The sequence below is a fragment of the Salmo salar genome, chromosome 20 (assembly GCF_965601325.2).
Source record: "Salmo salar chromosome 20, fSalSal1, whole genome shotgun sequence".
Classification (NCBI taxonomy): Eukaryota; Metazoa; Chordata; class Actinopteri; order Salmoniformes; family Salmonidae; genus Salmo; species Salmo salar.
In genome coordinates this window covers 64,275,894-64,303,468 of record NC_138310.1, presented here as the reverse complement: position 1 = coordinate 64,303,468, position 27,575 = coordinate 64,275,894, and the positions used below count along the sequence as shown (strand labels likewise).

At 44.5% G+C, this 27,575-nt stretch overlaps 1 pseudogene across 1 annotated transcript; it reads left to right on the top strand.

The window, feature by feature from the left end:
* Positions 1-135: 135 nt before the first annotated feature.
* Positions 136-26,933, top strand: LOC106581074 (WD repeat-containing protein 81-like; annotated as a pseudogene). The gene is made up of 9 exons (XR_014381791.1): positions 136-180; positions 316-396; positions 479-765; positions 988-4,477; positions 7,950-7,976; positions 8,208-8,322; positions 23,154-23,517; positions 23,724-23,859; positions 24,264-26,933. The product of XR_014381791.1 is annotated as a WD repeat-containing protein 81-like (transcript).
* Positions 26,934-27,575: the final 642 nt, after the last annotated feature.

Here is a 27,575-nt window from a genome sequence, read left to right as displayed (position 1 = left end):
GTACCAGTACTGAGTCGATGTGCAGGGGTACGTGGTAATTGAGGTAGATATGTACACTGTACAGTACATACGGGTAGGGTCAAATTGAATAGGCAACAGGGTAGATAATAAGCAGTAGCAGCTTTGCTATCATTCATGTCAGCAGCACCACCCCTGGACAAGCTCACTCGTTGGTTTAGTGTAAAATTAATGAAAGTCTGGTTTCTATGTAGACTTGTATTTTTTTCAACCGTTAACCAGGTTCATCTTACCAAAATTTTGTTTAATATTGTAATGCAACTTGGTAATTTATATTCTATTTCAAATGTTTCACAGGAAACATCATCAGACACTTCCTTCTTCAATGGAAGAGTGAGAGAGTCATCCTCTGTGCTGGAGGGAGCCATTGGGAGGACAGTAGGACAGTGTGTCTGTCTGTCAGACCTGGAGGAGTAGGTCACCATGGAGTGGCTAGTGTCGGCTGTAGGGAAGGACCTAGGGTTGGACCGTTGGCAGCTGGGTCCAGGGCCCCACCCGCTGGGTGATGGGCCTAAGGGAGAGGTGGGTCATCCGTTGTGCCCGTTCAGAGAGCGCCAGTGAGCCTGAGATTCGCACCTACCTCTAGCGCTCCCTGGTGAAGCTGCCTCCTGGCTGGCCCTGTGTGTGCATCCAGGGCTTGAGGAAAAGCAAGCTGAGCTACAGGCTGGCAAGGGATCCAGGCTGTCAACTAGTCTCCCAGGATTCTTTCATGAAGACCATGCAGGGGGTATCACAACATAATTTCAGGTATTCCAGTTAATTGCGTAAATATTTTTTGGGGGTCAACTTTAATTGCGAAATAACAGCATTATACAGTATTTTAAGCACTTAGATATAAGTAGTTAAAATGTGAAACTCCTAATAAATGAATTGTAAAATTTTGGCCTGAAAATGTAATACATTTATGAATGTGTGATAAAACATGGTTGAGAGTCGTTACGGTATTCATCTGTTTTGGTCCTTTCACAGAAACCTGTGGTGCGAGGCTCATCACAGCCACGTGTAGCACTATGCAGGGGCTACAGAACAGATGCATGTAGCAGCCATAGATGCTTTGTGCCAAGCGCTGCAAAAGCTCTTCTGCTCTACGTTCGTCTCATCCCTCTCCCCTGCCAGAGACAAGGACAAAGACAACCCATTCTCCCCAACCAGCTCTTCCTCCTTCACTAAGCACCCCTCAGACCAACTGTGTCCTAACGTCCTCTCTGCTGAGTGCCTACTGGAGTCAGCAGAGATGCTCTACGTGGTTCTCCCTTACACCCAGTACTCACTCCACGACATCGTCAGCTACAGCCCAGCCAAGCTGGCCAACAGCCATGCTAAAGTGCGGTTCATCCTCTACCAGTTACTGATCGCGTTGCGGGCCTGACAGGCGTCGGGGCTGTCCGGTGGAGATCTCTCCCTGCAGGACATAGAGGTGGACGAGCAGCTCTGCAGCCACCTCAAGGTCAACCTGGCCCATTATGAAAAGCTGGGGGAGGACAGAGAGGCTGACTGCTATGTTACAGAGGCAAAAGTTCCAAGAAGCTTCAAGGCGAGGGATCAGAGCTCAGGTGTAACCGTGATAAGAGGCTGTGTAGAGATTGTTTTGATGAGCTCAAGTCCTTGGTCCTGGACTGGGTCCATGGTAGAGTCAGCAACTTCTGCTACCTGATGGAGCTGAACAAGTTAGCTGGACGGCGGGAGGGAGACCCTAACTACCACCCGGTCCTGCCCTGGGTGGTGGACTTCACTGTGCCATATGGGAGGTTCCAGGACCTCAGACGGTCCAAGTTCAGGCTGAACAAAGGAGACAAGCGGCTGGGCTTTACCTATGAGATGACCAAAGAGGCCCTTGCAGCAGCGGTGGCTAACGGAGGTGGGGCAGGCAGTATTATAGGAGACCTGGGTCTGGGTGGGTCTGTAGGAGCCGGTGGTTCAGGGCTGTCTGAACACCTACACGTGCCCCATCACATCCCAGACGTGTTATCAGACATCACCTACTATGTCTACAGGGCCCGGCAGACACCCAAGACAGTGCTGTGCAGCCATGTCAATTCTCAGTGGGAACCGAACGAATACCCAGCCAGTATGGAACGCATCCAGAGCTGGACCCCGGATGAGTGTATCCCAGAGTTCTACACAGATCCCTCCATATTCTGCTCCATCCACCCTGACATGCCGGATCTGGAAGTTACCCTGTGGTGTAACTCCTGTGAGGAGTTCATCGAGGTGCACAGATGCCTCTTGGAGAGCATAGAGGTGTCAGCAGCTGCACTACTGGATAGACCTGACGTTCGGCTACAAGCTGTCCGGTAAAGAAGCCAACAAGGGCAAGAACGTGTGCCTGCACCTGGTGGACAACCACACCCATCTGACCAGGTACGGAGTGGTCCAGCTGTTTGACCAGCCCCACCCACCCACCCCGCCTTGCACCTTACCAGTACTCGCCACCTGAACCCCCTCTGCTAGGCCCCTCCTCTCTCAACGTGCCTCCTCTACAGATCCCAACGCTAGATGCCATGGTGGACGGAATGGTCCCAGAGGCTACGGGGTGGACCATGATGGACCGAGATGAAGAGCTAGGACACAGTACGGAGGCTCTAGACTCACTCAGTGGAGGGCCCTCCACTGGCACTTCCACTACCTCCTCCGTCCCTCTACCTTTCATCAGCACCGCAAGGTCTGGGGGGAAGACTGGAGGAGAGCACCCAGCCATGGTGGTGTCCCAGTCGCCCAGCTCTGTCCCTGGGGAGTGGGCATCAGGTAATGCCACCTGGGCTCTGGCATATGCAATGCCATGCTACAGAGAGGGGGCACCATAAACAAGGAGCACGGATGACTTCAAGATCACCCTGCCTGAGGGCTTCAGTCCCCTTCAACCTCTGGAAGAGCTGGAGAAACTGAACAACTTCCTGGTGAATAGCCTCCATGCAGAAGTCTGGCACCAATCTGACTCCAGGAAGGAGAGGACAGGAGCTCCACAATGTCTCCCCTGTCTAGCAGAACTCTACCAGAGGGACATGCAGCCTCTGGCGTCATAGCAGAGATCTTCTACTCGTCTAAACTGCGGGGTGTGAAACCAGGCACCCCCCTGAGTGAGCGCTTCCAGGCTGCGATAAAGCTATGTTCGGCCAGCCTGCGTGACGTGCCACTGCATCATGCTCTTGAAACACTGCTAAATCTACGGCAGCACTCCTCCAAAGCCAATGTAGAGAAACCATGTTGTCCTCCACCTCTTCTATTTAAATACGACCCCATTTATGAGGGTCTCCCACCCCCAAATCCCTGTCAGTTACTGAGCCCCATCCTCTCCCCATTGCCTTTCCCCACCTATTTCCCTGCCCTCTACCATTTCATCTACTCCTATCATTTCATGATGGAGACCACCTGCAGCCTTCTAAGTCGCGATGTGGTCCACCTATGGCAGCAGCTGGAGACACTGTTACAGGGAGTCATCACAGCTGAGGGGCTGGAGATCCTCCTGCCCTTTGTGCTGGCGCTCATGCTAGAGGAGTCCACTGCTGTGTATGCTGCCTGGTACCTGTTTGAGCCCATCTCTAGGGTACTTGGGCCCAGAAACGCGGCCAAGTATCTTCTGAAGCCCCTGGTCAGTGTGCATTAGATCTTGCGGTGCCTCAGAGGTTGCTTCTACCTCTACACAGACTGCTTTGTTCTGCAGCTGATTATCAGACTGGGCCTGCAGGCCTTCCTGTCCAGCCTCCTGCCACATGTGCTCCAGATAATCTCTGGCTTTGAGAGCTGCAGCTCGGGCTTCGGGCCCCAAAGGGAGGCCAGCAAAGGCCTGAGGGGAGGGGCATTTGACCTTGGAGAGGAGGAGGACTACCAGGAAGGCAGGCCATCCTCAGGCTCTGTGAGTGGGAAGGTGGGAGGGGGCAGTGGAGGGGCTGGGGTTGTAGGGGTGGGGGGAGATCCAGAGCTGGTGGACTACTCCTCAGGTGTTAGCTTCAATGACCAGGTGTTCCTCTCAGAGGGTGAGGACTTCCAGAATGGCTTCTACGTTAACAATGGAGCAGGGGGAGTTACTGGGGGGAAACTGCAGAGTCAGAACTCACCAGCAGGAGGCAACGAGCAGGACCAGGTGTCTTTGAGCTTGGGGAAGCTGAGCGACAAGGGCAGCACTAGCCAGGTCTCTATCGGAGATGCCGACTCCACTTGGGACCGAGCCAGTCTGAAGTCAGCTGACAGCAGCCAGGACTTGAAGCAGGCCAGCGAGGGAGGGGAGCTGGAGGAAGAGACTGAGACAGACTGAGGAAGGGAAGGAGAGAGGGACAGGGGAGGGCAGTGGTCCCAGCCTAGAACTGACTTTATCTGGCTGCACAGAGGAGACAGTGGCCACCCTGGAGGGTGAGTTTATCAATGGCATGGATTTGGAAGACTCACAGAAAGACATGGTGGGAGAGGAGGAGGAGGAAGAGCATGACCCGTCAGAGGAGGAGGAGGAAAAAGATCCTTCTAGGTGAGATTCTACTAACATATCATAACCACACTGTGTGTGTGAGTATGAGAGCGAGTGGGTAGATTTGAGTTTAGCAGAGTGTGTAATAAGCCTATCTGAGTGAGAGGATATCAACACCTAACCACTCATGTCACTCCTGCAGTCTGATTCTAGAATTCTGCTCTGAGCTCCAGAACCATAACCACATGCTCTAGATCTGTTAGAATTCTTCTCTGAATTACAGAACCCATTCTGTTCAGAATTCATGACAGGAAAAGATAATGATTGCATGTTTTATTATTAGGTTAGAAACTGAATATGTGCTTATCATATGATCTCTGGTCTTTGCTGAAGAAATAACTAAGTACAGTGTCTTCATTAGACACTATAGGGTTACAAGTTATGACAGTATACAGAAAAGCTGTTGGTTATGCCCGTAGGCTAAATCATACAGCGTTCATGGCATTCACTTCACATAGGGAAGAGCAGGAAGGTGGTGAAGTGACTGGAAGTCGATAGCCCGCAGGGAGACTCATGCACACCACGTCCCCCAGTCGAGAACCACCACGTTGGAAATTGGTTCGTTGTTGCCGCTGTGGAGTTTTTTCACCTTTTATACAAGTTCACACCCAGCAAAGCAGAGCCCCGGCGGTCCATGGTGGTGAATCTGAAGTAGTATACTTCTTTCACTGGTGCTGTGAAGATACCTGTTTCAGAGGGGAAAATGGGGAGGGATCAAATTTATTTATAAAGCCCTTCTTACATCAGCTGATATCTCAGTGTTGTACAGAAACCCAGCCTAAAACCCCAAACAGCAAGCAATGCAGGTGTAGAAGCACAGTGGCTAGGAAAAACTCCCTAGAAAGGCCAGAACATAGGAAGGAACCTAGGCTATGAGGGGTGGCCAGTCCTCTTCTGGCTGTGCCAGGTGGCGACTATAACAGAACATGGCCAAATGTTCATAGATGACCAACAGGGTCAAATGATAATAATCACAGTGGTTGTCGAGGGTGCAACAGGTCAGCACCTCAGGAGTAAATGTCAGTTGGCTTTTCGTAGCCGATCACATTCAGAGTATCTCTACCGCTCCTGCTGTCTGTAGAGAGTTGAAAACAGCAGGTCTGGGACAGGTAGCACGTCCGGTGAACAGGTCAGGGTTCCATAGCCGCAGGCAGAACAGTTGAAACTGGAGCAGCAGCACGGCCAGGTGGACTGGGGACAGCAAGGAGTCATCAGGCCAGGTAGTCCTGAGGCATGGACTCAGGTCGAGAGAAAGGTCGAGAGAGAGAAAATACTTTAATTCACACAGGACACCGGATAAGACAGGAGGAATACTCCAGATATTCAGACTGACCCTAGCCCCCCAACGCATAAATACTGGAGGCTGAGACAGGAGGGGTCGGGAGACACTGTGGCCCCATCCGACGATACCCCCGGACAGGGCCAAACAGGCAGGACATAACCCCACCCACTTTGCCAAAGCACAGGCCCCACACCACTAGAGGGATATCTTCAACCACCAACCTACCATCCTGAGACAAGGCTGAGTATAGCCCACAAAGATCTCCGCCACGGCACAACCCAAGGGGGGGGGGCGCCAACCCAGACAGGAAGATCACGTCAGTGACTCAACCCACTCAAGTGACGCACCACTCCTAGGGACGGCATGGAAGAGCACCCGTAAGCCAGTGACTCAGCCCCTGTAATAGGGTTAGAGGCAGAGAATCCCAGTGGAGAGATGGGAACCGGCCAGGCAGAGACAGCAAGGGTGGTTCGTTGCTCCAGTGCCTTTCCGTTCACCTTCACACTCCTGGGCCAGACTACACTCAATCATAGGACCTACTGAAGAGATGAGTCTTCAATAAAGACTTAAAGGTTGAGACCGAGTCTGCGTCTCTCACATGGGTAGGCAGACCATTCCATAAAAATTGAGCTCTATAGGAGAAAGCCCTGCCTCCAGCTGTTTGCTTAGAAATTCTAGGGACAATAAGGAGGCCTGCGTCTTGTGACCGTAGCGTACGTGTAGGTATGTACGGCAGGACCAAATCAGAAAGATAGGTAGGAGCAAGCCCATGTAATGCTTTGTAGGTTAGCAGTAACACCTTGAAATCAGCCCTTGCCTTAACAGGAAGCCAGTGTGGAGAGGCTAGCACTGGAGTAATATGATACAAATTTGGGGTTCTAGTCAAGATTCTAGCAGCCGTGTTTAGCACTAACTGAAGTTTATTTAGTGCTTTATCCGGGTAGCTGGAAAGTAGAGCATTGCAGTAGTCTAACCTAGAAGTGACAAAAGCATGGATCAACAATGTAGGTCTCTTATAGACATGTACATTGGTGTGTAAGCACTGAAGATGCTACCTGTATTTGGGCTGTAGGCCCTGCCCAATGTTTGATGACGGTTTTGTAGACCAATGTGGTTTCAGTGTTGAAGGGTCCGACATGCATTGCTCCCGAGTTCAATAAAGAGGTGTAGAATGCCACCTTGGGTCTGCCTGCGCCGCAGACACAGGAGAGAACACATCAAGTTTGTTCAATAAACATATTGAACTAGATTTGTTGAACAATAGTTAGTTTGCGTAAAATTTGTGTTAAGTTCACATCTGTTTTACCTGCATTCTCTGTCTTCTGATCCCACACCTGGCTCTCACTGTTTGTCATTCTGGCCTCTCAGGCTAAAGTGCCAAGGGAAAAAAAACATTCAACATTGATAAACAATTAGGCCTATTTGGTCAAAAGTGCACTTGGAAGACTCCCACATCCTACTGTCGCAGTCTGGAATATACCCTACCCTTCAGTGTTTGTAGAAAATATCTGGTGTATGAATGCCTATTGTTACTACAGCTCTTTTTACCATAACATCACCCCAAAAGCAGTCTTACTATATCACCCCCAAAGTAGGTCTCTTTAACGATGTTAAATAGGCTAATGTTCCATTGTTCATCTTTTCAACTTCTAACGAGAGTTCCAGTAAAATAATCTCTGCTGTTTGTGTGGAGAAAAAAAAGGTTTTGTGATATAGGGTGACGTCTCACTGCTCAGAGTTGGTGAAAATGCGCTTTGGTGATGAAGTTTCACTTCCCTATGTTAATAAAATACATTTTACCTAGACAAATAGGATCATGTTCTGAATCGTTGAGTGGGGTCTTTCTCTAACATATCATTAACATTATATCCGAGCTCTGTTGACATAGCAGTTCATGTTTCTTTTACGTTTTGTGGTCATCTTACAAGTTGTTTTCCGCGGGTCACAAAAAGATAAATTGGCATTACACTATCTGAGTTAAATGTGAAAGGCTTTGAAAATAAGACGCTTGGTATACGCTCAGTGCTCCATTGACATTTCAGAGATATGCTAGTTTTTGTGAAATCTTCTAAAAAGAACAGGAATTTCAAATTAATTTGAAAAGCGTATATACTAAAATATGAAAATACTATTGTTATGTCTAAAAATCAATATTGATCTTACCTCTATTGTTTGTTTTATGTCCTGCAGATTCGAGAAGATGACGAGTTCAACAAAGTGAGCCCGTCAGGTAGCCAGTAGCCTTAATTCTGGCATAGAATCCAGCCTAGCTGATGCGATGCAATTTTCCGAATTCTTTACCACATTTTATTTTATGCCTCCATTGATTTAGTCACTAATTCTGGCCATCCTACTATATATTATCTTAACATCTTCATCTGTTTTAAAAGTTTTCAGTGTAGGTCCTATGATGACAAATGATACTCTACCGGTGTTCTCTGTCTTCAGCTCCTCCACCTATTTCTCACTGTCCATCAGTTTGGCCTCCATGTTTCTCAACTCCACTGTCTGTTCCACCACCATGTCTCTCAGCGATCTCATTTCAGTCCAGATGTCAGGGCTGGTACTTTCACTCCCTTTATCCCTCCTTCTACTATCCCCCTGAACCCATGCCCCAGACAGACAGACCAGCAACACCAGCAGAGTTACAGCAGCACCCTTCATTCTTAAACAATGCCTCGTCATTAAATCTCTACAGTAGTCTACTGAGTGAAATTGTCTTTATACACACATCCAGAAAATACAAAGTTGAATGCTACAGTGCTGGACTTTGCCCTGGACAAATGTAGCCTGAAATTCAGACCTGTTTTGTGCTAACATTACCCTCCTTCAAATAAAAATCGAATCAAATTTTATTTGTCACGTGCGCCGAATACAACAGGTGTCGACCTTACCGTGAAATGCTTACTAAACCAACATTGCAGTTTTAAGAAAATAGTTAAGAACATATTTACAAAATAAAGTTAAAAAAATATAATAATATATATGCAGTACCAGTCAAAAGTTTGGACACACCTACTCATTCAAGGGTTTTTCTTTATTTTTTACTATTTTCTAAATTGTATAATATTAGTGAAGACATCAAAACTATGAAATAACACATATGGAATCATGTAGTAACCAAAAAAGTGTTCAACAAATCTACATATATTTGAGATTCTTCAAAATAGCCACCCTTAGCCTTGCAGACAGCTTTGCACACTCTTGGCATTCTCTTCACACTCTTGGCATTCTTTAACACTATTATTCTACAATGTAGAAAACCTTTGACTGGTACTGTGTATACATCAATACACTTCTGTTCAAAAGTTTGGGTTCCCTTAGATTAGTCCTTGTTTTTGAAAGAAAAGCAGATTATTCTTGTCCATTAAAATAACATCAAATTGATCATAAATACAGTGTAGACATTGTTAATGTTGTAAATGACTATTGTAGCTGGAAACAGTAGATTTTTAATGCAATATCTACAGAGGCCCATTATCAGCAACCATCACTCCTGTGTTCCAATGGCACGTTGTGTTAGCTAATCCAAGTTTTCATTTTAAAAGGCTAGTTGATCATTAGAAAACCTTTTTGCAATTACGTTAGCACAGCTGAAAACTGTTGTTCTGATTAAAGAAGCAATACAACTGGCCTTTTATTTGAGTATCTGGAGCATCAGCATTTTAGTGGGTTCAATTACAGGCTCAAAATGGCCAGGAACAAAGTACTTTCTTCTGAAACTCGTCAGTCTATTCTTGTTCTGAGAAATGAAGGCTATTCCATGCAAGAAATTGCCAAGAAACTGAAGATCTGGTACAACGCTGTGTACTACTCCCTTCACAGAACAGGGCAAACTGTCTCTAACCAGAATAGAAAGAGTGGGAGGACCCGGTGCACAACTGAGCAAGAGGACAAGTACATTAGTGTCTGCTTTGAGAAACCGATGTATCACAAGTCCTCAACTGGCAGCATCGTTAAATAGTACCCGCAAAACACCAGTCTCAACGTCAACCGGAGGTAACTCCGGGATGAGCGGCAACTCCGGGATGCTGGCCTTCTAGGCAGAATTCCTCTGTCCAGTGTCTGTTCTTTGCCCATCTTTAATCCTTTCTTTTTATTGGCCAGTCTGAGAGATGGCTTTTTCTTTGCAACTATGCCTAGAAGGCCAGCATCCCGGAGTTGCCTCTTCACTGTTGACGTTGAGAGATCCTTCATTTCTCAGAACAAGAATAGACTGACGAGTTTCAGAAGAATGTACTTTGTTCCTGGCCATTTTGAGCCTGTAATTGAACCCACAAATGCTGATGCTCCAGATACTTAACCAGTCTAAAGAAGGCCAGTTTTTGTTGCTTCTTTAATCAGTACAACAGTTTTCAGCTGTGATAACATAATTGCAAAAGGTTTTCTAATGATAAATTAGCCTTTTAAAATGATAAACTTGGATTAGCTAACACAACGTGACATTGGAACACAGGAGTGATGGTTGCTGATAATGGGCCTCTGTACACCTATGTAGATATTCCATAAGAAAATCTGCCGTTTCCAGCTACACTAGTCATTTTTTTCTAAAAACTCAACCTCAAAACACTTGCAACCCGCTTCACCAATTAAAAAAAAGAAGTATTATTTACCTCAAATCTGAAATCCACAACAGAGGTTAGCCAGTTCACTGGCTAATGTTGGAGTTCAGCTAGCCACGGTTGGCGGTCATCAGCTATCCCTTAGCTTGAAAAGTTATCGCCAGTTTTGTACAGTGTGACTCAGACCAGAGCATACCCAACCTATTTTCTCTCCATATCCCCGGATTTCTATCGCAGGCTCTGGACATTTACACCTGGATTTTGCAGCTAGCTAGCTGCTACCTGAGTGACTATTGGCTAACGTCGGTCCCGGAGCTAACATCAATTATTCCGGAGCTAGCCAGCTGAAGAGTTCCATCAGCCACTCCTGGGCTACAATCACCTATCCGGACCCGTTTTACTGCCGATGCGGAGACCCATCGGGCCTTCACGACTGGACTACCGACGTTATCTGCCCGAGGGAGTTATCCAACTGGCCCCTCCGTCGCGACGTAACCTGAATGCCCATCTGCGGCCCGCTAATCGTTAGCTGTCTTATCGGCTGCTATCTGAATAGGTCTATCGGACAATTTTCTTGGGCCACTATAACTATTTTGCCAGTTGGACTGGTCCATCCTACCACACGGAACCCCACTAATCTACAGACGGAAACGCACGAGGTTGCTAAAACCAGACCACCCTCCATCTTCTGCCAGCTTGCTACCTATGGCCCAGCTAGCTGTCTGAATCTCACTGGACCCTTATGATCACTCGGCTAAGCATGCCTCTCCTTAATGTCAATATGCCTTGTCCATTGCTGTTCTGGTTAGTGTTTATTGGCTTATTTCACTGTAGAGCCTCTAGCCCTGCTCATTATACCTTATCCAGCCTTTCAGTTCCACCACCCACACATGCTATGACATCTTCTGGTTTCAATGATGTTTCTAGAGACAATATCTCTCATCATCACTCAATGCCTAGGTTTACCTCCACTGTATTCACATCCTACCATACCTTTGTCTGTACATTATACCTTGAAGCTATTTTATCGCCCCCAGAAACCTGCTCCTTTTACTCTCTATTCCGGACGTCACAGACGACCAATTCTCATAGCTTTTAGCCGTACCCTTATCCTACTCCTCCTCTGTTCCTCTGGTGAATCCAGGCCCTGCAGTGCCTAGCTCCACTCCTATTCCCCAGGCACTCTCTTTTGATGACTTCTGTAACCGTAATAGCCTTGGTTTCATGCATGTTAACATTAGAAGCCTCCTCCCTAAGTTTGTTTTATTCAGTGCTTTAGCACACTCTGCCAACCCGGATGTCCTAGCCGTGTCTGAATTAAATTATAACATTTTTGACATGCGTTTTTCTGGATTTTTTGTTGTTGTTATTCTGTCTCTCACTATTCAAATAAACCCACCATTCAAATTATAGACTGATAATCTCTTTGTAAGTGGGCAAACGTACAAAATCAGCAGGGGATCAAATACTTTTTTCCCCCACTGTAGGTAGGGGTAAAATGCTCTGTCTTATGCCAGACAATGTTTGGAGTGAATTTTAGCACAAACACACTTTTTTACCCAGGCTAGGACAAATGAATGCTGAACTGAACTTTACCCCCACATGAATGGGCATGGCAGCAGATTTCATGTTTTAGATGCTCATTGTGTTTGATATCTCACCCCCCATTCGGAATGGGCTTTGGCAGAGGTGGCGGGATTTTGTTAGGAGAGATTGCAAAGCATTTTCGTCCAGAACCCAAATTGATTAGTTAGAGATTTGGTTTTGGGTGCCGAGAATATCAGTTGTTATTGTTGTGTTCACTGTATAACACTGATAACTGATTTCTCCCTACAGACACAGTCTGCAAGACCGTTAGATGGCTGTCTGCAAAGTTTGGACCCACAGTGACGTCTCGATATGTGGCCAGAAATCTGCTCCGGCTGCTCACCATCTGCTACATTGGTGAGTAATTGATGGATAGTTGGCACCGAAAGGACAGGATTTTCAAATACTGAGAGAGTTTGCTGTAACAGTTGTTACATACTATATTACAGAAAACACCAAGTTACCACACTATCTATTGTCCTGGTTGAAATATGAAACAATCAACCAGTTTACGCTTAAAATACATTTTACTGCTTTATGATAGAGATCCTATTAAATGAGGATATCCCTATTAAATCAGGGATTATATACAGTTGAAGTCAGAAGTTTACATACACTTAGGTTGGAGACATTAAAACTTGTTTTTTTAACAGCTTGGAAAATTCCAGAAAATGATGTCATGGCTTTAGAAGCTTCTGATAGGCTAATTGAAGTGTACCTGTGGATGTATTTCAGGTCTACCTTCAAACTCAGTGCCTCTTTGCTTGACATCATGGGAAAATCAAAAGAAATCAGCCAAGACCTCAGAAAAAAATTGTAGACCTCCACAAGTCTGGTTCATCCTTGGGAGCAATTTCCAAACGCCTGAAGGTACCACGTTCATCTGTACAAACAATAGTACACAAGTATAAACACCATGGGACCATGCAGCTGTCATACCGCTCAGGAAGGAGACGCGTTCTGCCAACTTGTACGGGATACATTTGTACTGTAGTGAAGCCGTCTCTATAGTAATGCAATGTCTCTTTCATAATCATGTGAAACGTCAGTTACTATGGAAATGCTGGGATGTGTTTTTCTATGAGAATGATGTTTAATGTAACTATGATGCAACTTATGTTGATATAGATTAGAGGTCGACCGATTAATCGGAATGGCTGATTAATTAGGGCTGATTTCTAGTTTTCATAACAATCGGTAATCAGTATTTTTGTCCACCGATTTGCCGATTTAAAAAAAAAAAACTAAAATAAATAAAATAAATAAAAATAATTATTAAAAAAAAGTGAACTTTTTTTACACCTTTATTTAACTAGGCAAGTCAGTTTAATTACACATTCTTATTTTCAGTGACGGCCTAGGAACGGGGGTTAACTGCCTTGTTCAGGGGGGATTCGGTGATTCGTTTTTGCAACCTTCTGGTTACTAGTCCAATGCTCTAACCACCTGCCTTACATTGCACTCCACAAGGACTACCTGTTACTCGAGGGCAGCAAGAAGCCAAGGTAAGTTGCTAGCTAGCATTAAACTTATCTTATAAAAAAACTATCAATCTTTAACATAATCACTAGTTAACTACACATGGTTGATGATATTACTAGTTTATCTAACGTGTCCTGCACTGCATATAATCGATGCTGTGCCTGTTAATTTCTCATCGAATCACAGCCTACTTCGACAAACGGGTGATGATTTAACAAGCGCATTTGCGAAAAAAGCACTGTCGTTGCACCAATGTACCTAACCATAAACATCAATGCCTTTCTTTAAAATCAATACACAAGTATAGATTTTTAAACCTGCATATTTAGTTAATATTGCCTGCTAACATGAAATTGTGTCACTGCTCTTGCGTTTATTGCCTGGCTCGTTGCGAACTAATTTGCCAGAATTTTACGTAATTATGACATACCATTGAAAGTTGTGCATTGTAACAGGAATATTTAGACTTAGGGATGCCACCCGTTAGATAAAATACGGACCGGTTCTGTAACGGCTGTCGTCGGAAGAAAACCAAGATGCAGCGGAGGTTGTGTGTTCATCTTGATATTTAATTAAAAAAACAAGAGAACACTACAAAAATGAACAAAACACTCGATAGCGCCGACAGCAAACAGTCCTGTCTGGTCCCAACTGAACAAAACAGAAAACAATTCCCCACAAAACCCAAAGGAAAAACCTGCTCCTTATGTGTGACTCCCAATCAACAACAACGAACTTCAGCTGTGCCTGATTGGGAGTCACACATGGCCCAAAACAAAGAAATACAAAAAACCTAGAAAAAGAACATAGAACGCCCACCCAATGTAACACCCTGGCCTAACCAAAATAAAGAACAAAAAACCCCTCTCTATGGCCAGGGCGTTACAGGTTCCGTATTTCACTGAAAGAAAAAAACGTTTGTTTTTGAGATGATAGTTTCCGGATTCGACCATATTAATGACTTAAGGCTCGTATTTCTGTGTGTTTATTATATTATAATTAAGTCTATGATTTGATAGAGCAGTCTGACAGCGGTGGTAGGCACCAGCAGGCTCGTAAGCATTCATTCAAACAGCACTTTCGTGTGTTTTGCCAGCAGCTCTTCGCAATGCATTGTGCTGTTTATGACTTCAAGCCTGTCAACTCCCAAGATTAGGCTGGTGTAACTGATGTGAAATGGCTAGCTAGTTAGCGGGTGCACGCTAATAGCGTTTCAAACGTCACTCGCTCTGAGACTTCAAATTTATTTATATAGCCCTTCTTACATCAGCTGATATCTCAAAGTGCTGTACAGAAACCCAGCCTAAAACCCCAAACAGCAAACAATGCAGGTGTAGAAACACGGTGGCTAGGAAAAACTCCCTAGAAAGGAAGAAACCTAGAGAGGAACCAGGCTATGAGGGGTGGCCAGTCCTCTTCTGGCTGTGCCGGGTGGAGATTATAACAGCACATGGCCTAGATATTCAAATGTTCATAAATGACCAGCATTGTCAAATAATAATAATCATAGTAGTTGTCGAGGGTGCAACAAGTCAGTAACACAAGAGTAAGTGTCAGTTGGCTTTTTCATAGCCGATCTTTGAGAGTATCTCTACCGCTCCTGCTGTCTCTAGAGAGTTGAAAACAGCAGGTCTGGGACAGGTCCGGTGAATAGGTCAGGGTTCCAGCAGGTCTGGGACAACAGGTCTGGGACAGGTAGCACGTCCGGTGAACAGGTCAGGGTTCCATAGCTGCAGGCAGAACAGTTGGAACTGGAGCAGCAGCACGGCCAGGTGAACTGGGGACAGCAAGGAGTCATCAAGCCAGGTAGTCCTGAGGCATGGTCCTAGGGCTCAGGTCCTCCGAGAGAGAGAAAGAAAGAAAGAGAAAGAGAGAATTAGAGACAGCATATTTAAATTCACACAGGACACCGGAAAAGACAAGAGAAATACTCCAGATGTGACATCCTGACCCTAGCCCCCCGACACATAAACTACTGCAGCATAAATACTGGAGGCTGAGACAGGAGGGAGTAACAGGAGGGACTTGGAGTAGTTGTTCCCCTTGCTCTACATGGGTAACGCTGCTTCGGGGGTGGCTGTTGTCGATGTGTTCCTGGTTCGAGCCCAGGTAGGAGCGAGGAGAGGTACGGAAGCTGTACTGTTACACTGGCAATACTAAAGTGCCTATAAGAACATCCAATAGTCAAAGGTATATGAAATACAAATCGTATAGAGAGAAATAGTCCTATAATTCCTATAATAACTACAACCTAAAACTTCTTACCTGGGAATATTGAAGACTCATGTTAAAATAACCACCAGCTTTCATATGTTCCCATGTTCTGAGCAAGGCACTTAAACGTTAGCTTTCTTACATGGCACATATTGCACTTTTTCTTTCTTCTCCAACACTTCGTTTTTGCATTATTTAAACCAAATTGAACATGTTTCATTATTTATTTGAGGTTAAATTGATTTTATTTATGTATTATATTAAGTTAAAATAAGTGTTCATTCAGTATTGTTGTAATTGTCATTATTAGCCTTCCCTGTGGCTCAGTTGGTAGAGCATGGTGTTTGCAACGCCAGCATAGTGTGTGCAACGCCACGGGGGGCCAGTACAAAAAAAAAATGAAATGAAATGTATGTATTCACTATTGTAAGTCGCTCTGGATAAGAGTGTCTGCTAAATGACTAAAATGTAAAAATGTACAAATAAATAAATAAAAATCGGCCGATTAATCGCCATCGGTGTTGAAGAATCATAATTGTTCGACCTCTAATATATATTACAATTATCATCCTGAATATGAAGGTTATACTCACTTCATGTTACACACATAGACACTCAACCATGCAAATTGGTTGGGTAATTATTTATTTAGATATCACACATTATAGTCTTAGTCTTATCCAGACATCATACACACTCTCACGAAATCACATCCAATATTATACACATCAACCTACTCAAATCTACTACACACATAATATCCTGACTCAATTTTCTAACATCTGTGGCATTGGCTCACAGGCAAACAGGCAAGGGAATAAAAAAGAAAAGAAAACACCAGTTGGTTTGTGCATATTGCTAGAACCTGTTTCTTGAATACTAAACATCAGACATTTGAAATCTCTATTTTTGACCATCGTAATACCTCTAATGGTAGTAACTTTACAAGCACTATTTATGGTGAATGTAGACTGAGAATAGTATCTAGTTATGGTAAAGGGGGGAAATAAGTATTGGCAGTTATAATTGTGACAGCATAGCCAATTTTTAGAAGAAAAGACAATCAGTCTTTACATGGCTAAAAGAGAAGGAATATAACATACTGTTTACAGGAAACTCGCTCTACATCCTTAGATTAAGTTGTGTGGAAAAAGGAATGGGGGAGAATAATAAGCTTACATTTTCTTTTTTGTCTCCTCCTCACCCTCTGAATAACGATTACTGTAAGTAATTCTTTCCAAATAATAAAAAGAAAAATTAACAAATGCACAAAAATATCAGTGCGAAGGCCAAATTACAGAGGAATAACTTTTTGAGGCTATTAAATCCTTTCAGTCTGGGAAAAAACCCCAGGGCTTGATGGGATACCGGTACAGGTATATTGTCTTTTTATATACTCAAAGTTCCATAATTAGCTTGTTTGAACTACTCGTATATAAATGGTAGACTGTCAGGTACTCAGCGGGAAGGTCTGATTTCACTATTATTAAAAAAAGACACAGATGGCAAATATAAAGATCCAGTCATCTAAAAAAATGGAGTCCTCTTACACGTCAATGTTGTGATGCAAAAACACTAGCGAAATGCATAGCAATCAGGATTAAAAAGGTTTTGTCAGGTATTGTTCATCCTGATCAGACAGGTTTTTTTTACATAAATGATACATTGGAGACAGTATACGACAACTACTAGAAATAATAGAACAACATGAAACATCTAAGAAGCCAGGCCTGGTATTCACAGCGTATTTTGAAAAGGCCTTTGATAAAGGAACCCTTCACTTTTTCCACATTTTGTTACTTTACTGCCTTATTTTAAAATAGATTTTTTTTCCCCTCATCGATGTACACAAAATACCCAATAATGACAATGCTAAAAAAAATTATATCAATTTGAGCAACTATTTTTTTTAAATCACATTCCCGTAAATATTCAAACCTTTTACTCAGCACTTTTGTTGAAGCAGCTTTGGCCTTGGGTATGATGCTACAAGCTTGGCACACCTGTATTTGGCGAGTTTCTCCAATTTCTTCTCTGCAGATCCTTTCAAGCTCTGTCAGGTTGGATGGGGAGTGTTGCTGCACAGCTATTTTCAGGTCTTTCCAGAGCTGAACACCCGTAAGGCAGGTCTGCTGGGAGTTGTGTTTCTGACCCAGAAGATCATTGTGTTCCTGTCTGACTCCACCCTCATGGACATGCTGATGAAGATCAACCAGGACGTTCTGCTGCCCCTGCTGGACCTGCTCACCTCACCCAACACACACACACACACACACACACACACACACACACACACACACACACATCCCAGTCAAAAGTTTGGACACCTACTCATTCAAGGGTTTTTCTTCACTTTTTACTATTTTCGACATTGTAGAATAATAGTGAAGACATCAACTATGAAATAACACATATGGAATCATGTAGTAACCACAAAAGTGTTAAACAAATCAAAATATATTTTATATTTCACATTTTTCAAAGTAGCCACCCCTTTGCCTTGACAGCTTTGCACACACTTGGCATTCGCTCAACCAGCTCCATGAAGTAGTCACCTGGAATGCATTTCAATTAACAGGTGTGCCGTGTTAAAAGTTAATTTGTGGAATTTCTTTCCTCAATGCATTTGAGCCAATCAGTTGTGTTGTGACATACAGAAGATAAGCCTATTTGGTAAAATACCAAGTCCATATTATTTTACCTTTATTTAACTACACAAGTCAGTTAAGAACAAATTCTTATTTTCAATGACAGCCTAGGAACAGTGGGTTAACTGCCTTGTTCAGGGGCAGAACGACAGATTTGTACCTTGTCAGCTCGGGGATTTGAACTTGCAACCTTTCAGTTACTTGTCCAATGCTCTAACCACTAGGCTACGCTGCCGCCCCAAGAACAGCTCAAATAAGCAAAGAGAAATGACAGTCCATCATTACTTTAAGACATGAAGGTCAGTCAATCCGGAAAATGTAAAGAACTTTGAAAGTTTATTCAAATGCAGTCGCAAAAACCATCAAGCACCATGATGAAACTGGCTCTCATGAGGACCGCCACAGGAAAGGAAGACCCAGAGTTACCTCTGCTGCAAAGGATAAGTTCATTAGAGTTAACTGCACATCAGATTGCAGCCCAAATAAATGCTTCACCGAGTTCAAGTAACAGATACATTTCAACATGAACTGTTCAGAGGAGACTGCTTGAATCAGGCCTTCATGGTTGAATTGCTGCAAAGAAACCACTACTTGCTTGGGCTAAGAAACACGAGAAATGGACATTAGACTTTGAGATTTTTGGTTCCAACCGCTGTGTCTTTGTGAGACGCCGAGTAGGTGAACGGATGATCTCCGCATGTGTAGTTTCTACCGTAAAGCATAGAGGAGGAGGTGTGGGGGTGCTTTGCTGTTGACACTGTCAGTGATTTTATTTAGAATTCAAGGCACACTTAACCAGCATGGCTACCACAGCATTCTGCAGCGATACGCCATCCCATCTGGTTTGCGCTTAGTGGGACTACCATTTGTTTTTCAACAGGACAATAACCCAACACCTCCAGGCTGCGTAAGGGCTATTTGGCCAAGAAGGAGAGTGATGGAGTGCTGCATCAGATGACCTGGCCTCCACAATCACCCGATCTCAACAGAATTGAGGTGGTTTGGGATGAGTTGTACCGCAGAGTGAAGGAAATGCAGCCAACAAGTGCTCAGCATATGTGGGAACTCCTTCAAGACTTTTGGAAAAACATTCCTAGTGAAGCTGGTTGAGAGAATTCCAAGAGTGTGGCAAAGGGTGTCTACTTTAAAGAATGAAATATGTAAAGTATATTTTGAATTTTCTTAAAAAAAATGTTTACTACATGGTTCCATATGTGTTACTTCATAGTTTTGATGTCTTCACTATTATTCTATAATGTAAAAATAACGAAAAACCCTTGAATGAGTAGGTGTGTCCAAACTTTTGAATGGCACTGTATATACTAACAACTCAACAAGATCTCAAAGTTTAAATTGAAATTTGACTTATTATCGATGAACGTCTATTTAAAAATTTTTTTTATTCCATGTGGTTATAGGGTTAAAACAGAAATGCATGAGGTCATGAAAGCACTGGGACATTTTCAGCTTCCAGGAATTGTGTATAGATTCTTGCGTCATGCTGAAACATGAGGTGATGGCTTGCGGAAGAATGGCACGACAATGGGCCTCAGGATTTCATCACTGTATCTCTGTGCATTCAAATTGCCATCGATAAAATGCAATTGTGTTCAGTGTCCGTAGCTAACACCACCACCGTGGGCACTCTGTTCACCACGTTGACATCAGCAAACCGCTCGCCCACATGACACCATACATGCTGTCTACCATCTGTCCGGTACAGTTGTAACCCGGATTCATCTGTGAAGAGCACACTTCTCCAGCGTGCCAGTGGCCATTGAAGGTGAGCATTTGCCCACTGAAGTCGGTTACGATGCCAAACTGCGGTCAGGTCAAGACCCTGGTGAGGACGACGAGCACACAGATGAGCTTCCATGAGACAGTTTGTGCAGAATTTCTTTGGTTGTACAATCCCACAGTTTCATCAGCTGTCTGGGTCGCTGGTCTCAGACGATCCCGCAGGTGAAGAAGCTGGATGTGGAGGTCCTTGGCTGGTGAGGTTACACATGGTCTATGGTTGTGAGGGCTGTTGGACTTAACTGCTAAATTCTCTAAAATGACGTTGGAGGCTTATGTTAGAGAAATGTACATTCAGTTCTCTGGCAACAGCTCTGGTGGACATTCCTGTAGTCAGCATGCCAATTGCATGCTCTCTCAAAACTTGAGACATCTGTGGCATTGTGTTGTGTGACGAAACTACACATTTTAGTGGCCTTTTATTGTCCCCAGCACAGGGTGCTCCTGTGTAATGATCATACTGTTTAATCAGCTTCTTGATATACCACACCTGTCAGGTGGATGGATTATCTTAGTGAAGGAGGGACCAACACTTTACATGTTTGTATTTTTGTTCAGTGTAACATCAGACCTTGGAGACTGAAACATGCAAGGAAACATTATTTCCCACATAAATTCATAGTGTTACATTGAAATGAAATAGACAGTGGGTATAATGTTAAACAGTGTTCTATTGAATCTGCCACTCTGTGTTCTGTCCTCAGGTTCCCCAGTGGAGTGCAGACACGTTTGGCTGTGTGTCTGAAGACCCTCCGCCTGATGACTCATCTGCCTGCGCATCGGCAGGGAGATGGTGCAGCAACACATGGTAGAAACCCTGAAATGCTTCTTCACTGTCTTCTCCCTACTGCAGTGCCTACAGGGACAGGGAAACACTGGCCTTACTGGAAGGTAGGCATTCTGAAACTGTATATATTAAACACCAAAATGTTTTAAGTGAAGTTAGGCTGGTTAAAAGCCAGGAAATTCAAATATGTCAGTTTTGATATAAGCTCAGTCTCCTAACGTATCTTAAGTTGTGAGACTTTTTAAAATTATTTCATTCCATTGAGCTGTCCTCTGTGTGGCGCAGATGGAGAGCTCCCCCTGCAGGGAGGTGGGAGAATGCACCCTGCTGGATGTGTATACGCCGGAGGGGTCAGAGGGGACGTGTGAGCTGGGGGTTCTGGAGGAGCTGCAGGCCGTGTTTAACCCTGAGACGGCATACGCCTCCCACATCCCCTTCTACTGCCTTCATAGGTGAGACATGCGCGCGCGCACACACACGCACAAACAATTTTATAAATGCATACAATCCATCTTAAAATCTGAATTCTACATGTTCCTTACACAGTTGAAGTCGGAAGTTTACATACACTTAGGTTGCAGTCATTAACTCTTTTTTTCAACCACTCCACAAATTTCTTGTTAACAAACTGTAATTTTGGTAAGTCGGTTAGGACATCTACTTTGTGCATAACACAAGTAATTTTTCCAACAATTGTGTAAAGACAGATTATTTCACTTATAATTCACTGTATCACAATTCCAGTGGGTCAGAAGGTTTACATACACTAAGTAGACTGTGCCTTTTTAAACAGCTTGGAAAATTCCAGAAAATGATGTCATGGTTTTAGAAGCTTCTGATAGGCTAATTGACATCATTTCAGTCAATTGGAGGTGTACCTGTGGATGAATTTCAAGGCCTACCTTCAAACTCAGTGCCTCTTTGCTTGACATCATGGGGAAATCAGCAGAGACCTCTGAAAATAATGATAGACCTCCACAAGTCTGGTTCATCCTTGGGAGCAATTTCCAAACGCCTGAAGTCACCACGTTCATCTGTACAAACAATAGTACGCAAGTATAAACACCATGGGACCACGCAGCCGTCATACCGCTCAGGAAGGAGACATGTTCTGTCTCCTAGATATGAATGTACTTTGGTGTGAAAAGTGCAAATCAATCCCAGAAGAACAGCAAATGACCTTGTGAAGATGCTGGAGGAAACAGGTGCAAAAGTATCAATATCCACAGTAAAACGAGTCCTATATCGACATAACCTGAAAGGCCGCTCAGCAAGGAAGAAGCCACTGCTCCAAAACCGCCATACAAAGCCAGACTACGGTTTGCAACTGCACATGGGGGGAAAGATTGTACTTTTTGTAGAAATGTCCTCTGGTCTGATGAAACAAAAATTGAAGTGTTTGGCCATAATGACCATCGTTATGTTTGGAGGATAAAGGGGGAGGCTTGCAAACCGAAGCATCTTGTTGTGGGGGTGCTTTGCTGCAGGAGGGACTGGTGCACTTCACAAAATAGATGGCATCATGAGGGAGGAAAATGATGTGGATATATTGAAGCAACATCTCAAGATATCAGTCAGGAAGTTAAAGCTTGGTCACAAATGGGTCTTCCAAATGGACAATGGCCCCAAGCATACTTCCAAAGTTGTGGAAAATGGCTTAAGGACAACAAAGTCAAGATATTGGAGTAGCCATCACAAAGCCCTGACCTCAATCCTTTAGGAAATTTCTGAGCAGAACTGAAAAGGTGTGTGCGAGCAAGGAGGCCTACAAACCTGACTCAATTACACCAGCTCTATCAGGAGGAATGGGGCAGAATTCACCCAACTTATTGTGGGAAGCTTGTGGAAGGCTACCCAAAACGTTTGACCCAAGTGAAACAATTTAAAGGCAATGCTACCAAATACTAATTGAGTGTATGTAAACTTCTGACCCACTGGGAGTGTGATGAAAGAAATAAAAGCTGAAATAAATAATTATCTCTACTATTATTCTGACATTTCACATTCTTAATATAAAGTGGTGATCCTAACTGACCTAAGACGGAATTTTTACTGGGATTAAATGCCAGGAATTGTGAAAAACTGAGTTTAAATGTATTTGGCAAAGGTGTATGTAAACTTCCGACTTCAACTGTATGTCCTTGATGGTTGTCAAAGCATTGTGTCCTTTGGCCCTGGCCCAGGTAATGTAGCGATCCATAAGCTGGTTTCCACCCACGAGCTGGTCTGGAGGTTGGCCCAGTCCTACCACTCCAGGGTGAGTCCTGGCAGTCCTGATGCCCCCCCCCCCCCCCAGCAGGGTCCAAGGACAGGGTAGCTCCCTCGCAGTGGCCGCTCCCTGCAGGGCAACTGGCTGGCCTGCTGGCAGTATGAGATCAGTCTCAACCTGCAGGATCCCCACTTCGACTTCCACCAGATCCGCCTGCAGAGCTTCCTGGCCCATTCGGGCATGGCTAAGTGTTTGGCTTCGCTTGCTGGGGAAGACTACTTCCTGTCTGGTAGCACGGACAAAACAGTGAAGCTGTGGCCCCTCTATAACCCCTGCGACGTGACGCAGGAGGTGGAGCCAAGGCTGACCTACACGGATCATAAGAAGTCTGTGTTCTGTGTTGGCCAACTGGAGGCACTCCAGGAGGTGGTCAGCTGTGACGGCACCGTGCACCTCTGGGACCAGTTCACAGGTCAGTGGGGAGGAGACGTGTTGAGTTGACTCTCTGCTTCTGTTTTGTTGGAGTACACAGAATGTTTTTCATTTAACTGAGTGATTTTATTTTAATTCCACTACATATTTAATTATAATAAGAAATTAGGTAAATAAAATGTGAAAGCTTCTGAACATACATAAAGTATTAGGAAATAAAGCTCTCCTCTTCCTGTGTGTGTCCAGGTGAACAGATCTGCTCTTATGAGGCCCTGGATGGGAAGATCCCCCATCACAGCAGTGACCACCATGCCTGCTCCTCACTGTAGTGTAGTGTTTGGCAGTGCAGACTCTCCTCCGCTTCATCGACCCAGGCCTGCAGGTACCTACCAAACCCAGAGAAAAACTACCCTGCTCACTCCCCATGTTTAGTCTCCATCCTTTTTATGCTAATCTAGTGGTCTGGTCAAAAGTAGTGCACTATGTAAGGGATAGGGTGCCATTTGGGGCGGTACCATGCTTTTCTGACTTATTATCCCATGTTATTTATCAGTGTAATGGAATAGAATAGCTTTTTCCTATTGCTTCTAATCTTCCTATTCTTGGCCTGCCTGACATGCCAGAGTCAATGCTCTTCCCTAAAAAAAGAACATAAATATAATTTATATACAGTACCAGTCAAACGTTTGGACACACCTACTCATTAATTGCTGATTGAATTTATAATTGCTGCAGTTAATTGCTGATTTCTGAGGCTGGTAACTCTAATGAACGTATCCTCTGCAGAAGAGCTAACGGCTGGCGTACCACAACGTGAGTGCCGGTCTGATCCGCTACCTGGCCGTGAGCCCTGGAGGGCGCACCGTGGCTGCAGGCTTCTCCTCTGGCTTCATCGTGCTGCTAGACGCACGCACAAGCCTGGTGCTGAGAGGCTGGCCCGCCCACGAGGGAGACATCCTGCAGATTAAGAGGCGTGTGTGTGTGGGGGGGGTTGGGTAGGTGTGTGTTCAGTGTCTGCACGTGCATGTTTTTTGGTAATTTCACACTGACGATTGCTAGAGCAGTGGTTTCAAATCAATACGGATTCATGTTCCCGTTGGATAGTGATTATTTTTTACTGCGGTTAGCTATTGGATTTCACCAGCGGCATAAACAATGGATATTGAGGGATATAAAGTGAACCTTGTCTCCTAGCACTGACTGCTCCCACTCTCTCACACAGTCAGTTATTTGGCCTGCGGAGCTTCGTTACATAATGGGCCTTTTCCCATCAAAATGTTTCTGCTGCTTGACATGCTGGCTGCATCCCAAATGCCACTCTATTCTCTCCCTTTGGGCCCTGGTCAGAAGTAGTGCACTATACAGGGAATAGGATGCCATTTCAGACGCAGCCACTATCTCTGGCCAGTCAGTCCTTCACATGTTCCTCTCAGGGAAGTATGTAGGGCTCTAAAATGTTCAGCAGTCAGTCAGCTGATAAACATGAGGCAGAGTTGCAGCTTACTGTTTTATTCTGCTGTTCCATATTGGTGGTGGTGAAATTTTAACGTGAGTCAAGTGACAGTTGTACCCAGAGGGTTTGTTCAGAAGCAGTCAACAAAGCACTAGAGCTGAGCAAACTTGACTTAACCCTGATTGGTGGGGTCAAGGATTGTGTCTCTGGCTTTAGAGGCTCAAGTTCAGGTAAATATGGACAGGAGTTACTCATTATAAAGGCTATACTGAGTCTCACTGGTCCATCCAGAAATGACCTAGACTCCTCATTGCTGTAATATTTATGGATTACTCTGTCAGTTCTCCCATGTTTGAGGTGCGCCACTGAAGATTGTATCCCCTATCATCGTCAAGCCTATCGCCAACTTTTTTAACCTGTCTCTCCTTTCTGGGGAGGTTCCCATTGCTTGGAAGGCAGCCACAGTTTGTCCTTTATTTAAAGGGGGAGATCAAGCTGATCCTTACAGTTATAGGCCTATTTCTATTTTTCCCTGTTCATCAAAAGTGTTGGAAAAACTTGTCAATAATCAACTGACTGGCTTTCTTGATGTCTAAAGTATTCTCTCAGGTATGCAATCTGGTTTCCGCTCGGGTTATGGATGTGTCACTGCAACCTTAAAGGTCTTAAATGATGTCACCATTGCCCTTGATTCTAAGCAATGTTGTGCTGCTATTTTTATTGACTTGGCCAAAGCTTTTGATACAGTAGACCATTCCATTCTTGTGGGCCGGCTGATGATTATTGGTCTCTCCTGAGGGGTCTTTGGCCTGGTTTGCTAACTACCTCTCTCAAAGAGTGCAGTGTATAAAGTCAGAAAATCTGCTGTCTCAGCCACTGCCTGTCACCAGAGGTGTACCCCAATGTTCGATCCTTGGCCTACGCTCTTCTCAATTTACATCAACAACATAGCTCAGGCAGTAGGAAGCTCTCTCATCCATTTATATGCAGATGATACAGTCTTATACTCAGCTGGCCCCTCCCTGGATTTTGTGTTAAATGCTCTACAACAAAGCTTTCTTAGTGTCCAACAAGCTTTCTCTACCCTTAACCTTGTTTCTGAACACCTCCAAAACAAAGGTAATGTGGTTTGGTAAGAAGAATGCCCCTCTCCCCACAGGTGTGATTACTACCTCTGAGGGCTTAGAGCTTGAGGTAGTCACTTCATACAAGTACTTGGGAGTATGGCTAGACGGTACACTGACCTTCTCTCAACACAGATCAAAGCCTCAGGCTAAAGTTAAATCTAGGCTTGGTTTCTTCTATCGTTATCGCACCTCTTTCACCCCAGCTGCCAAACTAACCCTGATTCAGATGACCATCCTACCCATGCTAGATTACGGAGACGTAATTTATAGATCGTCAGGTAAGGCTGCTCTCGAGCGACTAGATGTTCTTTACCATTCGGCCATCAGATTTGCCACCAGTGCTCCTTATAGGACACATCACTGCACTGGATACTCCTCTGTAAACTGGTCATCTCTGTATTCAAAGACTCAATCATGGACACTTACTGACAGATGTGGCTGCTTTGTGTGATGTATTATTGTCTCTACCTTCTTGCCCTTTGTGCGGTTTGTACCATGTTTTGTGCTGCTACCATGTTGTGTTTCTTCCATGTTGTTGTGTTGCTACCATGCTGTCTTGTCATATGTTGCTGCCTTGCTATGTTTTTGTCTTAGGTCTCTCTTTATGTAGTGTTGTGTTTTCTCTCATGTCCTGATGTGTGTTTTGTCCTATATTTATATTATATTTATTTATTATTTTTAATCCCAGCCCACGTCCCCGCAGGAGGCCTTTTGCCTGTTGGTAGGCAATCATTGTAAATAAGAATTTATTCTAAACTGACTTGCCTAGTTAAATAGGTTAAATAAAATAAAAAAATTAAAATGTGTAATGTCCTGGCAAAGAATATACAAGTGCTCTTTTTAATCCAGTTTTGTCAGGGTGAGCGCATGGGTGTGTGGGTGTGAGCGTGGGTTGGTGTGGGTGTTTGTGAGTGTACACACACAATGCTCTCTGACTGTGGTCTCCTGTGTGTTTTGCAGGCTGCTGAGGGAAACCTGGCCATCAGTTTGTCCACTGACCACACTCTGACTGTGTGGAAAGACCTGGAACACAAGCCCCTCCACCAGTACAAGTGACCCTCCAACCCGGTCCATGCCTTCGACCTGTACGGGGCAGAGATCGTGGCGGTCACCGTGGCCAACAAGATAAGGGTGTACTCCATGATGAACATCTCTGCCAGCCCAGCCAGCAGCACCAAGCTCAGCTTGGAGAACTTTCGTGGAACCCTCACCAGCCTGGTTGTGCTGCCCACCAAGAGGCTCCTGCTGCTGGGTTCAGAGAATGGGGCCATCAGGCTGCTAGCTTAGGGGCTAACGTATAACAAACTGGCTCAAACTGGCTCATTCCTAAAGCGTGTTGCCTGTATCCTGAGCCTCTCTCCGCTCCTCCCGTGTGGGATCGAGGCTAGACCCGCTCATGAGGCAAGTGGTGAAGTCCTCAAAACGTGCTTTTACTACAGAGAGAGAGGACCACTTAAGGACTACTTACAGTGGTGGGAAAAAGTATTTGATCCCCTGCTGATTTTGTACGTTTGCCCA